Below are 13,594 nucleotides of genomic sequence, written 5' to 3' on the forward strand. Positions count from 1 at the left end.
ACATACCTAAATTTTTTGTGAGCGACAACGCCAAAACGCAACAAATTGCGTGCGCATCATGGAACGTGTTTTGTTTCACGGGAAGCATGCAGAATAGGGCTATAAAAGACAGACTTTTAAAAGCCACATCACTTGTTGCTGCAGACGTAAAGGGTACTGACACAAGAAATGCTTCATGCTTCAAGTTGGTACGTCAAGTAGAGCCGTTGCACAACGGTTTCAATGCCATCATGCAACAGTCCTCAGGCTACTGAGCAGATACCAGCAGACAGGAACCACCAGAGATCGACCACGTCCGGGTCAACGTCGTGTAACTACACCACGTCAGGATCGCCATATTGTTCGTCGGCATCTTCGTGATCGTACACTTCACACCAGGACTGCAGCAACCGTACAAGGCCGACGGGGTTTGATCAGCGCTGAAACCGTACATCGACGTCTCCGCTCAGCTGGGCTACGTGCTCGACGTCCATATGTTGGACCCATACTCACTGATCGACATCGGAATAAACGTCTGCGTTGGGCCGAAAGGCATCGTCATTTGAGATTGCGGCAGTGGCATGGTGTGCTGTTCTCTGATGAGTCCCGTTTTCATTTACTGAATGCTGACGGTCGACTGCGAGTGTGGCGTTGACGTGGAGAACGTTACCACAATGACTGCGTTGTACAGACAGATCGAGGGAGGGGGGGGGGGAGTGTCATGGTGTGGGGCGGCATCAGTCATAACCATCGAACAGAGCTCCATGTTTGTCGTGGAAGAGTTAATGCCCTTTACTACAGGAATAACATATTGGCAAATCACGTCATCCCATTCTTTCATCAGCACCAGGATATGCACACCTTCCAGCAAGATAATGCAAGAGCGCACACGGCACGTGTTTCAACACAGTACTTAGCGAACAATAATGTGGCTCTTCCCATCTATCGCCAACTGAACATCTATGGGATTACCTGGGTCAACGCCTCTCACGTCGTCCGCAAGTACGGAACCTGAGAGAACTTGAAGATACACTACGTCAAGAGTGGAATGCTATCCCACAGAACACTATTCGCAGACTTATTCGATCAATGAAAAGACGTTGCATGGCCTGTGTTGCTGCCAATGGCGGACATACCAGATATTGACTTTTCATGTTAACCCTATGTGTCTTCCTCACACTGATGACGTAAATGTAATTACTGTGTGGTATTCCTGTTTCCTTTGTCGTCTTCCTTAATAATCCGTCCATGTCTGTTCTAATTACAATCGATCATTGCTAAAGTTGTTTTTGTAATATTTCAAGATTTATTGCTGGTGCGTTTTCAATGCTGTTCAGTATATATATATATATATATATATATATATATATATATATATATATATATATATATATATTATAGTGTATATATTAGTATATATTTATTTTTTTGATTTTTATTATGTATATGTATATATATATATATATTAGCCACATAAAGAAACTGTGCACGGAGAAAATATATTCTGGATTGAAATACAACACAGCAAGAACAAAATGATGCAGACGCTGTAGCAGCTGAATGATCGGACCATAAGAAAATGTCAACGGGACCTGAACAACATCTGTTACGATGACGTCAGAAAATCAAAATGGAGTAGGGGGTCAAACGACAAAGTCACAAAGTATGACCACCCTGTGCGTGAATCACAGCAGTGCATCGGCGACGCATGGAGTCCACCAAATGGGCATGGAAGGCCTGGGGAATGGCCTGCCATATCCTCCTCAAATCCTGTGCCAAGTCACGGACGTTATCTGAAGGATGTGGAAGACGACGCAGACGGCGCTCCATTTCATCCCACACATGCTCTATTGGGGAGAGATCTGGAGAAATTGCAGGCCATGGCAGTAACATGACATTGTTATGGTGAAGGAAATCCATTGCGACCCTAGCCGTGTGAGGACGAGCGTTGTCCTGTTGAAATGTCAATCCCGGGCCATGACGTTGCAGGAAAGGAATGACCACAGGCCTCAGAATCTGATCTCTGTAGCCAATCAGATGAGATTGCCCTGAACAACCACCAAAGGGGTTCGGTGCCGTGCTGTTATCCCACCCCAAATCATCACAGAGCCACCTCCAAAACGATTCCTCTTCACAATACAGTTGCGTGCATAACGTTCTCCCAAACGCCGGTAGACACGTTGGCGCACGTCACTGTGGGAAATGTTGAACCTCGATTCATCTGTAAAGACAACATTTCTCCACCATATTCGAGGTTGGCGAACATGATTTAGACACCATCTTAGACGGTTGACTCGATGACGGTGTGTCAGGATGGGACGTATGGCAGGGCGTCGTGGTCGAATCCCGAACTGACGTAAACGATTCCTGACAGTGTTGGGATGGATACGGCGCAGTCCAGGAATTGTCTGGGACGTCGTTACTGCCGTTTGGAACCTGTGTCGGAGATGTGTAACTCGAATCCATCTGTCCTGTATTGGCGTCGTTACTCGGGGACGTCCTGAACGTGGGTGGTCGGCAACGTCATTTGTGTTCTGATAACGCTTCGCCAATGCTGATATCGTGTTACGATGGCATTGGAAATGTGTTGCCACCTGTTGTTGCCTCATTCCCGCTCGGATCATTCCAATGGCTTCATGACGCTGTGCAGCTGTCAATCTTGGCATGATTTGCTTGTGATATGCTTGTGTCTGCGCCTGAGAGGTTTTGAATTTTTGAATGACCACAGATCATGCTTTCCAAAGTGACAGCGAATTTTGAGTTGCACATGCTGTGTACAGCTGCACAGAATGCACGTGCAGTAACACATTGCAAGTCCATTAGGCCCCCATCAATGACGTCATATAGCGTTTGAATGTCTCCAATAATTGCTGTGTTCAAACCTATATTTCATATATGGACGGTGTGCCCTTATATCTCTATTTTCTCCGTGCACAGTTTCTTTATGTGGCTAGTATATATATTATTTATTATTATTTCACAATGAATACACATGTATTTTAATGTGTATTATTTCAATTTTTTTAACCATGACCGCTTGTGCACGTGACACAAAAATGAACATCTCTCTTTCTCTCTGTTATCTCTCTCGTCTATTTAGTGATGGATTCTTACGTGACTGATTCACCAAGACGGGTTTCAATGTTTGCTCAGGCAACATATTTGAGACTCCAGGTCGCATAGGTCACAGCTCTTTCTCTCTCACTCGCCACGTCAATTAACCCACGTCGACGGATTTTGTGGTCGCGGATGGATTTTGTGGTCGCGGATGGATTTTGTGGTCGCGGAGGGATTTTAAAGCTAGCAAATATCTACTTAAGGTAACACCCGCACTGTCCATTCTGAGCTCACGTCAAGTGATAACATTTGCTCAAAAAACATTGAGTTATATCAAATTTGTATGTGACCATAAGATCCGGGGTAGAATAGGTCTTCAGCAACCCATGCTTGCCGTAAAAGACGACTATGCTTGTCGTAAGAGGTGACTAACGGGATCGGGTGGTCATGCTCGCTGACTTGGTTGGTGCATGTCATCGATCCCAATTGCGCGGAGCAATACAGACTTACATTTGAACGACATGTCTTTTCGGGATGGTAGATGAACGACCTCATTACACATGGAAGGATTTAAGATTGAACAGATTTTAACGTGAAACATTACTGATGCCAAACAGATAATCTATAGTCATAGTGAGCGATATTGTTTCGATGTGTGACATTTGTCACACCTGGAAGTGACTTCAGGTTTAGCACGTTTTCGGTTATCCCTCTGGTTGTCTACAGCTTCTCATTTATCCTCTGTGAGGTACGTCAGGTGAGAAAATGAGCCTGGCGACCTCAAGGCGATCAGGTCACGCCTTCGAACTGACCGACACATGTTAGGAATTCAATATGGTGAGGAGAAATTGAGGAGAGTGAGACGGGATACGTATTATATACTACTGGCATGGTCTACTGGACAATCCATTTTCTTTTTCTTTTTTAAATAATGTACTGTTTAAACCAAATTATATAATCATTGACATCTTCAGTTCGCGGCGAGGTCACGATGACATCATCACGTACGCAGAAATGACCTCTCGCTAATCTCTGTGCTGCTTTAAAAGCCGTTGGGGATCGCATACATTCACGTAAGAATGACACATATTACGGCTGTTTTATTGTTGCTACGTATCACGTTTAGGAAAACAACAGATATTAACTGCCGGGCGAAAGCATATACATTTGAAAATTTGATTTGATTTGTTTGTTTGTCATTTAACTCAGCAATATTCCAGCTATATGACGGCGGTCTGTAAATAATAGAGTGTGGACCAGACAATCCGGTGCCTGATATCATGTATATCGATCCACGCAATGGGATACGATGATTCATCAACCAAGTTAAATAATTAGTAACACCCGTAAATGTAAAGACATAATGCATATCGACATTGTAAATGAGTTATCATAATTACCCCGCAGCTCTCAACATGATTTGTTTGTTTTGTTTATTTGTTGTTTAACGCCACACTCAGCAATATTCCAACTATATATGACGGCGGTCTGTAAATAATCGAGTCTGGACCAGACAATCCAGTGATTGACATCATGAGCATCGATCCACGCAATTGGTATACGATGACATGCTTCAACCAAGTCAGCAAGCCAGACCACCCGATCCCGGTAGTTGCCTCTTACGACAAGCATAGTCGCCTTTTACGCCAAAACATGGGTTGCTGAAGACCTATTCTACCCGGGATTCTCTTAAAGAGTCAATTGGACTTGAACAACACATTACAAATATTACGAGGTTGAAAACAGCCGCCTGTTGTGAGATACTCATGGTTGGTTAGTTGGTTGGCTGGTTTGTTGTTTAACGCCGCACTCAGCAATATTCCAGCTATATGACGGCGGTCTGTAAATAATCGAGTCTGGACCAGACAATCCAGTGATTGATATCATGAGCATCGATCCACGCAATTGGAATCGATGACACGCATCAACCAAGTCAGCTAACCTGACCACCCGATCGCCTTTTACGACAAGCATAGTCACCTTTTACGGCAAGCATTGGTTGCTGAAGACCTATTCTACCCCGGAATTTTCACGGGAAAGATACTCATGGACATGATTCATGTAATACCACCTGTTTATCAGGAGAAGTAGAGGATGAATACCATGTCTTACTTATATTATACGTGAAACGAATTCCCATTTAAGGCATAAATTTCTCCCTATGTTGCAAGATATTTTTAAAGACCGTCAGTTAATGTTAAATCTGCTAAACGCTGAAAATCCTGACATGATACAAGTTGTTTCTGTATTTTTAAAACATGTCCTTATAAAGAGGAATATGTAACTTGATTTAAAATCTAATCATGTACATCACGTGACAAATGTTAATATCCAGTCTGCAGTGTACTATGGGCCTTGACGTCTAAATTTCCGAATAAACTGTCTGTCTTTCTGTCTAATATCCCCGTATCAAATACGGGTTTCATTTTTAATCACCATCAAACAAACATGTTTTACCTGTCAGTGCGACATTTGCATGGGTGTGAGTGGCAGATTAAATCGTGACAACAGCGGGGAGATATGAAAACGGATCTGTGACGTGTACTTTAAGGAATGTCTTCATTAAATGAACATTACTTCATAACAATGATGTTAATCCATTAATTGGTTATTCCGATCCATTATACTCGAAAACGTATACCGGATTGGGGAGCCGGGGGGGGGGGGGGGGGGGGGGGGGGGTTGCCCCCCTAGATTTTGTATAGAAAACAGTTTTATTTGAAACAAGTTGGGGACAAGTGATACTTATACAAATATTTGCCCCCCTGCCAAAATAAGTTAACTACGGCCTTGATTTCACTGTAGTTAATACTCACAATGTTAACGCTGACGGTAGGACGATGCCCTTCCTGTACATGTAGTCGTGACCTAGTTTCACACGTTGTACCGGGAACAAGTGTTGCCTCTCTTGGTCCTGAATGCGACTTGGTGTCCTGTATTCATACAAACAACAGGTTTTCCAGTGATAACCTGACTGCACAATACCTGTCCATTAATCACGTGGTTTAGCTGTATATGGTCTGCCCTTATCAATCCGATCGAAGGAGTTGGGGTTGATACCTTATGCTTTTTCTCTGCTGGGTATATTCCGGTGATTTATGGTCTATCAGCAACATATCTGTGCTTCTGGGTTATGAGTTATGCACCTAGAATCTGAGCACCTGGGACTTCGACCCCCGCCCATGTTATACTGATAAGCTGGGTTAGAATGCGGCGAGGAGGTTGTTAAAACAGCGCCATGACCAACGCAGTTTGTGCTCCCACATATCACGTCCTTCACCCTGTGCTAAATGATGCGGAAATACTCACAGACGGTTTGTTGGGGTCTTCCCACGCAGGCGGTTTATTTTTATGTATTAGCAGGAAGATGAATCGCGCCGCCCTTTGATGTTTCTTGTCGAACTTGTGTTATTTAATGGGTTATGATAATGAGGAAATATATAGATAAATAAGGTATAGAATGAAAATGAAATCATATTGAGCGCAATTTTATTTGTTTCATAAAATGTTATATGCACAAAAACTTCATAAAACATAATGAATGAAGTCTTTGAATGGCATTTAAAAGTGATACTCATAAGGTAGAGCATTTATCAATGTCAACGGGATTGCCTCAACAGCCGGGCCAGTCCGGACCAACGTTAGTATTGACTAAAAACTCCATAACCGACGACCATTCCTACATGTAAATACTGCGACATACACACATGACATTAATGAACAATCTCAAGCTACAAACGTGCAACATTATTAAGCTGTGGGGAGTAAATCGCTTGAAAATAAGGAAGTCGAGCGGTCGGTAAGCGTGGCTGAGCTAGCCTACATAGAGCAAGGGTCCACAACGTTTTATTGTGAGCTTCACTAGGTGTTTTGTGCTCAGCACCCAGATTTCAAATGGGTTACTCACCCATGACGTGTTTGCCTGAGTGAGCGGGGAGGGGTGTTGGGGTGTGCTTTTAAACCGAGATGCATGGGTTGTGTCGGTATTTCGCTGACCTTTCTAAAGGTTCTTTTTGAATGTTATGCAGTGCATCCCGCATCCCCAGCGCACACGACCCGTGGAGATTGTCATAGGACCCGTGAAGATCCGGGGTAGAATAGGTCTTCAGCAACCCATGCTTGCCGTAAAAGGCGACTATGCTTGTCGTAAAAGGCGACTAACGGGATCGGGTGGTCAGGCTCGCTGACTTGGTTGATGCATATCATCGATCCCAATTGCATGGATCGATGCTCATGATATTAATCACTGGATTGTCTGGTCCAGACTCGATTATTTACAGACCGCCGTCATATAGCTGGACTATTGCTGAGGGCCATTGGGATGCAACTGCGCATGAACGGAAGCGACATATACGTAAAAAAACGGATATGCACAATATACATGCACAGAAATTGATTTGAGGAATGTATGGGAGGTGGATATTGACATAAGTGTAGTTATGCACTACTTGGAAATAAGAAACAATGACAAAACGAAATATGAAATTGAGGCGTCATGAAATTTAAAGTCATTGATTGATTACAAGAAATACACAATTACTTGAGACCATATAAAAGGGACCGATCTGGGAATAATCATTCCCACACAACACAGCAACATGGAATGCGGGTGCAAGAATCATAGTGATTTTTCACATGGAAAGAACTTTAAGGTACTAAAACTATCTTGGGAAAAAAATACCCAAATTCATTGTGAAGAAATTAATTGAAAAAAATTGTTGACAGAAAAACAAAATCTGCTTTGCACTGCCTGTGCTGATTATTGCCGTGATAATATACTCAATGAATATTCACAAAGTGTCACAACCATCATCGACGAAATAAACAACGGCAAATGTACTCTGGACGAACAAGCAGCCATTGCATCAGCGTTAGGCAATGGTCAACATGATGCAATGCAAAAGGAAGCACGTGGCATGGTATGTTTATCACTTGACGATTTTATGAACAATGACGCCCAAAAATGGCTGAATGACAGAAACCCAATATTTATTGCATTCCTAAGTGGATTATGCAACCTTCAGGAAGGCGATTGCAACAAAAAAAAGCATTGTCAATGATACTCTGTGTTGAACAGTTATTGTTATGCTGTTGTTTGTCAGTTGTTGCTCCCCTTTCGTTCATGACAAATGTATTTACCTATCTCTGTACTGGCAGCAAAAATGCATGTCAGTTAAATTCAAAATCATCCCCATCAGGCTCATACACCACCATTTGCAACTGGCTAAATGATCAAGCAGCTGCTCCCATAAATTGCCCCACTGTTTATGATCTCATAACATTTTCAGCCATCGTAAAGGTAAGGGCAAGGGTAAAGCTAGTGCCAAAGTTAACAAAAACGTTACAGACAGTAAACATGCTTCATCATCCACACAACATTACACTGCTGTGTCATGTGGAAGCGGTGCCAGTGTAAAATGAGAAACAAATATGACAGCCGTACTAATGTTCAAACCTAAAATTGATGTTGGTAATCCTGTTATGGTGAACCCATGTTCTTACAAAGCAGTTAAGGAGGTCATGGGTTCCATCCAAAAACGTCGGTCGGGTAGCCTATTGGTTAAAGCGTTCGCCCGTCACGCCGAAGACCCGGGTTCGATTCCCGACATGGGTACATTGTGTGAAGCCCATTTCTGGTGTCCCCCGCCGTGATATTGCTGGAATATTGCTAAAATCGGCGTAAAAACCATACTCACTCACTCACTCACTCCATCCAAAAACAAACATTAGACGAGACTCCTCGTTGTTGGACAGTGATTGGTTGTGACGGTCTTCCATACAACCTTGCTTCCAGATTAGTGACGTCAGAGTTCACATGCGACATATGTGAAGAATCACTATCTGGAAGTGAGGCTTGTGTGGAGCATCTGAAAGCATGTAACAAACCTCAGAAGCTTTGGTAATCTACTCCTCGTCCCTGTACCTGGTCATAAAGAAATGAACAGGGTAAAGGGGTAGTTACAAATATTGTGGGAAGTATTATTGAAGGACATGGCCCATATAATGCATTTCAGATCCCCCAAAGCAATGGCCTCCTGTAAAAATGTCTCTGACCATCACAAGTCGTGGCAAATGGTTGAAATACTGTTAAGTATAATGTGTGGCAAGAAACCTGACTATCATTCCTTTACGGAATGGGTCAATTCTATCACCAACCCAAATGTCAGGTTTCTCAGACATCATTTTCACACACGTTTTCGCCCTTTATATTTACCGTGTTGCTAGTCGTAGGGGCGATTCACGTTTGGCAAGGGATGCTTACCTGAAATACAGCGAACTGTTCTTTGGCCTGAACATGTATAATTATCAGGAGCTTACCATTCGTGAGCTGCACATGTACGTCAATGCGCCTGATGCTGTGAAAGACTTTATAGACAAAACAAACACAATGTCTAAATCAGGCCATGATAGCAAGGGAGAGGGAGGTGACTTCATTTTGGAGAACTACAACAGAAAGATCAAGATGTGGATGCCTCCTGGCCTCCCTACAACTCAAAAGTGGGAGACCATCTGTCGCAATCTCGACAATTTGGAACAGGTACATAAACCAGTGAACATTCGTACAAATACATCATTTACAGTTAATAATGGTATGTGAATTTTCAACAATCGTTCATCCTTCACTCACAAATGCCACTATATGTTTATAAGGTGTAGCCATACTGTTTTCCCATTCGCTCATACAAGTATAAGAAACGGCAAGCAAATCTTCATGAAAAAATAATTTGGTGTATTTTGGCGATAAAACCACATATGCGTTTTAAATATTATTATTATGAGCAATCTGATTTAATGCCTCCGATGTAATAATTGAGCATGCACAATAAGTAAATACTAATATATTTATAATTGTCAGACTACTGATGTATGTTATACCATTTTCAGGCAAGATCACACCTGATGGATGTAATTGGTGCTGACTTGGCCGAGGACAATAACGGATATGAGGTCTGTATAGACAGTGAGATAGGACAATGGCGCACCGATATCCGCGCATCTCAATATGTGGCTTATCCCCATGCACAACTTCCACATGTCTCACTGTCTAACAGATCTTTGGATGCAGGGCTCGTGCATAACGCCAGCACATGCAGATCCAATAGGGATGAGTACTTCCGTCAACTGGACAGTGGCATCCAGTTAGGGAAAGTCCCACAAACTCCACCCCGTTTTCGTTCTGCCAGGGGATAGGGATCAGCATAACGCTCTATCAAACAAGACGTAAACCGAACTTTCTGACTTAATTTCCTCTGCTCACAACCGTTTACGCTCACTGGGTGCTACTGCAATAGCAGATGCCAAATGCCACCTGTTTGAGCAAGATATCAGACTCGGAACAAAGCTGATGTATTTAACACATCTGTCTGATGTTGAAGAAACTATCCTGGACGTTCTAGAAACAATTGAAGCTGGTGAATCTGGTGAGATTTTATACTTTTTAATCATGCTTTAATATTACTATTATTTACTTTGTTGGCAAGGCCTATACGTGTAATATAAAATAATTACATCTTTTTGTGTTACTTGTCGATAATTAGAATATGTTGCAAAAAGGATATAACATGTATGATTTATTGCAATAATGTTATTTCATCATCAGGTTTGACCGCTTCAGATGACACACCCATCGACTAGAGGTAATCCCTTTTTTTAATGGATGTTTTAGGGTATAAGTGTTTTATTATTTACGTTATTGGAACAATCGTATGTAACCAAACAGTGTGTGTAAATGTATAAACACAAACAACGTATATACTCCTATGACAGTAATTGGTAATATTGACGATTCCAATGTTACATTAAAAGTGAAGTATACACAACAAACACAGATAATGTTTTATAATATTTATTGATGTCGTGCACAGTAAAAAGGGATTTTTTTAATTATATTTGATTGTTTTTTGTTTACTTTAAATCCTATGCACGACAGGTGCACCCAGTAGTGACAATCTTCATTATTGCAACCCACCCACATTCCCTTATCTTCATCCTCTGTTGTTCCATATTGCACACCGCATATTGAGCAGTGGTTTTCATCACTCTCCTTGAAGGTTGATTCGTCAGTTTGTGTCCCTTGGCAATGTACCATTTCTTTTCCGGGGGATGGGAACGTTACGTCTGTGCTTGAAGTGGACGGCTGGGGCTCCTTATTTGTCTTTTCCTTGCATGTATTCTAAAATATTGGCAATCGGTCAATGTATGTCATATTCATTTAACATATATCATTGTATATCTATTTCACTTCGTCACTTCAAGCATATGTTACTTAACAGTTATCGCAATCAACGTTTATGGCAATGGCATTCCTGTTTCTATTTACTTTAAACTTTATTCATACAGATTCATTATGTACATAATGTTCAACTTTCAAACCTTGTAAGATTTCACCATACCTTCTGTTCCCCAGTAACAGTGCCGTTCCGTCTTTGTCTTGACTTCTATATAAACTTGGGAGCCAGTAATTATGGACAGTTCCCTACCCTGTGGAAGGTGATTCATGTTATAGTATTCTATGTTATGTCATTTATCAGCACAATTCCTTATTATTTATGTTTTTGTCCCCCGCCGCGCGAAAGCGCGAAGCGGGGTATATAGTATCACGACCGTCCGTACGTACGTCCGTACGTCTGTACGTCCCACCTGTTTGTTGCCGCGATATCTCAAGAACTAAACACTGGATTGTCTTCATATTTGGAACTATGGTGTATATACAGACACCAGTCGGTTTTGGCGACCTTGACCCCATTTTCAAGGTCACAGCAGGCAAATCTGCTTTTGGAGTTGGAAAACGGTGTTGCCGCGATATCTCAAGAACTAATCGCTGGATTGTCTTCATATTTGGAACTATGATGTATATACAGACACCGCAGACACCAGTCGGTTTTGGTGACCTTGACCCCATTTTCAAGGTCACAGCAGCCAAATCTGCTTTTGGAGTTGGAAAACGGTGTTGCCGCGATATCTCAAGAACTAATCGCTTGATTGTCTTCATATTTGGTACTATAGTGTATATACAGGCGGGGGACATTTCGTCACTTTGTGACAAATACTTGTTTTAATTATGTATTGTATTTATTTACATGTATTTTTATGCTGTCCGTTTACCTTTGTATACAATGTTGTCAGCCGCTTGGACTGACTCCCACTCCTAGCCTTGGCATCCGTCTTGTATACAATGGGAATTTGGCCTGTATGGTGTTCCTTGCAGATTGCATCCTGCCCCTTGACTTGCTGACCTGGGTTGGGTTTTATTTTCTTTTTGAATACGTACTGTGAATATATTACATATATTAGTCCTTTTACGACAATTATTGGTCTTGGTATCATTTATTTCTTAGTTATTTGTTATCTGCATAATTTATTTTTCAATTATTGTTGCTTCAATTATTCATCGATTTATACTAACATTTCCATGATGTTATAAATTATATTTACCTCTTCCCCTGAATCGTTGATATCGCCCATCATTCACTTTCCACGAACTGGTGTATATCATATTTTCATTATCCGCGCCGTCTACTGCTTCATGATGTGATCGCTGTATACTGCCTTATGATTTCACCACCGTCAACTGCGTTATATTCATTTCGTCGCGGGGGCACGGGTGGCCCAATCGTCTCAGGCGCCGCGATTCGCTGTGCAGTGTTGCGTCCCTTGGGCACGCCAGAAACCTATGATTGTGGGTTCGAATCCCGGGTCGCCCCTATTATGTTTCTAGGTTTGTCAGCACCATACCCTTGCTCGTGGGTTTCACCGAAGTGGTAAAGGTCTGAGACCTGCATCACCTCGGGCTTTCCTCCCACATTAAGCTGACACGCCGTGATATAACTGAAATACTGTTAAAAGCGGCGTTAAACACAACTCACTCACTCACTCATTCATATCATTGCCTGGGTGGTCAGGCTGGTCAGGCTCGCTGAGTTGGTTATGCATTTCATCGAAACCCAATTGCGTGGATCGATGCTCATTTTGTCAATCACTGGATTGTCTGGTCCAGACTCGATTATTTACTGACCGCCGTCATATAGCTGGAATATTGCTGAGTGTGGCGTTAAACAAGAAACAAACAAACGGTTCGTTGTCTGCATTGACGGTTTCTTCCTGTGACAACACACCGGGCATCTGGCGCCATAATCAACTGCTGAGTAATACTCAACACCGATATAACTAGACTTGCACAGGTTCCGTTTACAGGTTCATATTTCTCAGTCAAAGAGTTTGAATTTGGTTTAACGCTGCTTTGAACAGAATTTCGCTTATATCACGGCGTGTCAGCTTGGCACAGGAGAAAAGTCCGCTGTGATATGCAGGTCTTAGACTATAACATCTTAAGTGAAACCCACGAGCACGTTTGGTTGTTTGTTGTTTAACGTCGCACTGGGCAATATTCTACCTATATGACGACGGTCTGTAAATAATAGTGGACCACACAACAGTGATTGATATCATGAGCATTGATCCACGCAATTCGGATACGATGATAATCAACCAAGTCAGCGAGCCTGACCACCCGATTCCGTCAGTCGCCTCTTACAAGCATAGTCGCCTTCTACGACAA

General features: G+C 42.3%; 1 protein-coding gene across 2 annotated transcripts in view; it reads right to left on the reverse strand.

The window, feature by feature from the left end:
- The window catches only part of LOC124111063, a 29,968-nt gene that overhangs the window by 15,446 nt on the left and 928 nt on the right, over nt 1-13,594 (reverse strand). The window contains exon 2 of one of the 2 annotated variants that reach the window (XM_048391473.1): nt 5,853-5,969. The gene's annotated coding sequence lies outside the window, so the exon portion shown is untranslated. Of the gene's footprint in view, nt 1-5,852; nt 6,718-13,594 lie in introns of those variants that run through there. The other variant, XM_048391472.1, reaches the window with a different exon arrangement.

The sequence above is a fragment of the Haliotis rufescens genome, unplaced genomic scaffold (genome assembly GCF_023055435.1).
Source record: "Haliotis rufescens isolate VD_foot unplaced genomic scaffold, xgHalRufe1.0.p SCAF_9, whole genome shotgun sequence".
Classification (NCBI taxonomy): domain Eukaryota; kingdom Metazoa; phylum Mollusca; class Gastropoda; order Lepetellida; family Haliotidae; genus Haliotis; species Haliotis rufescens.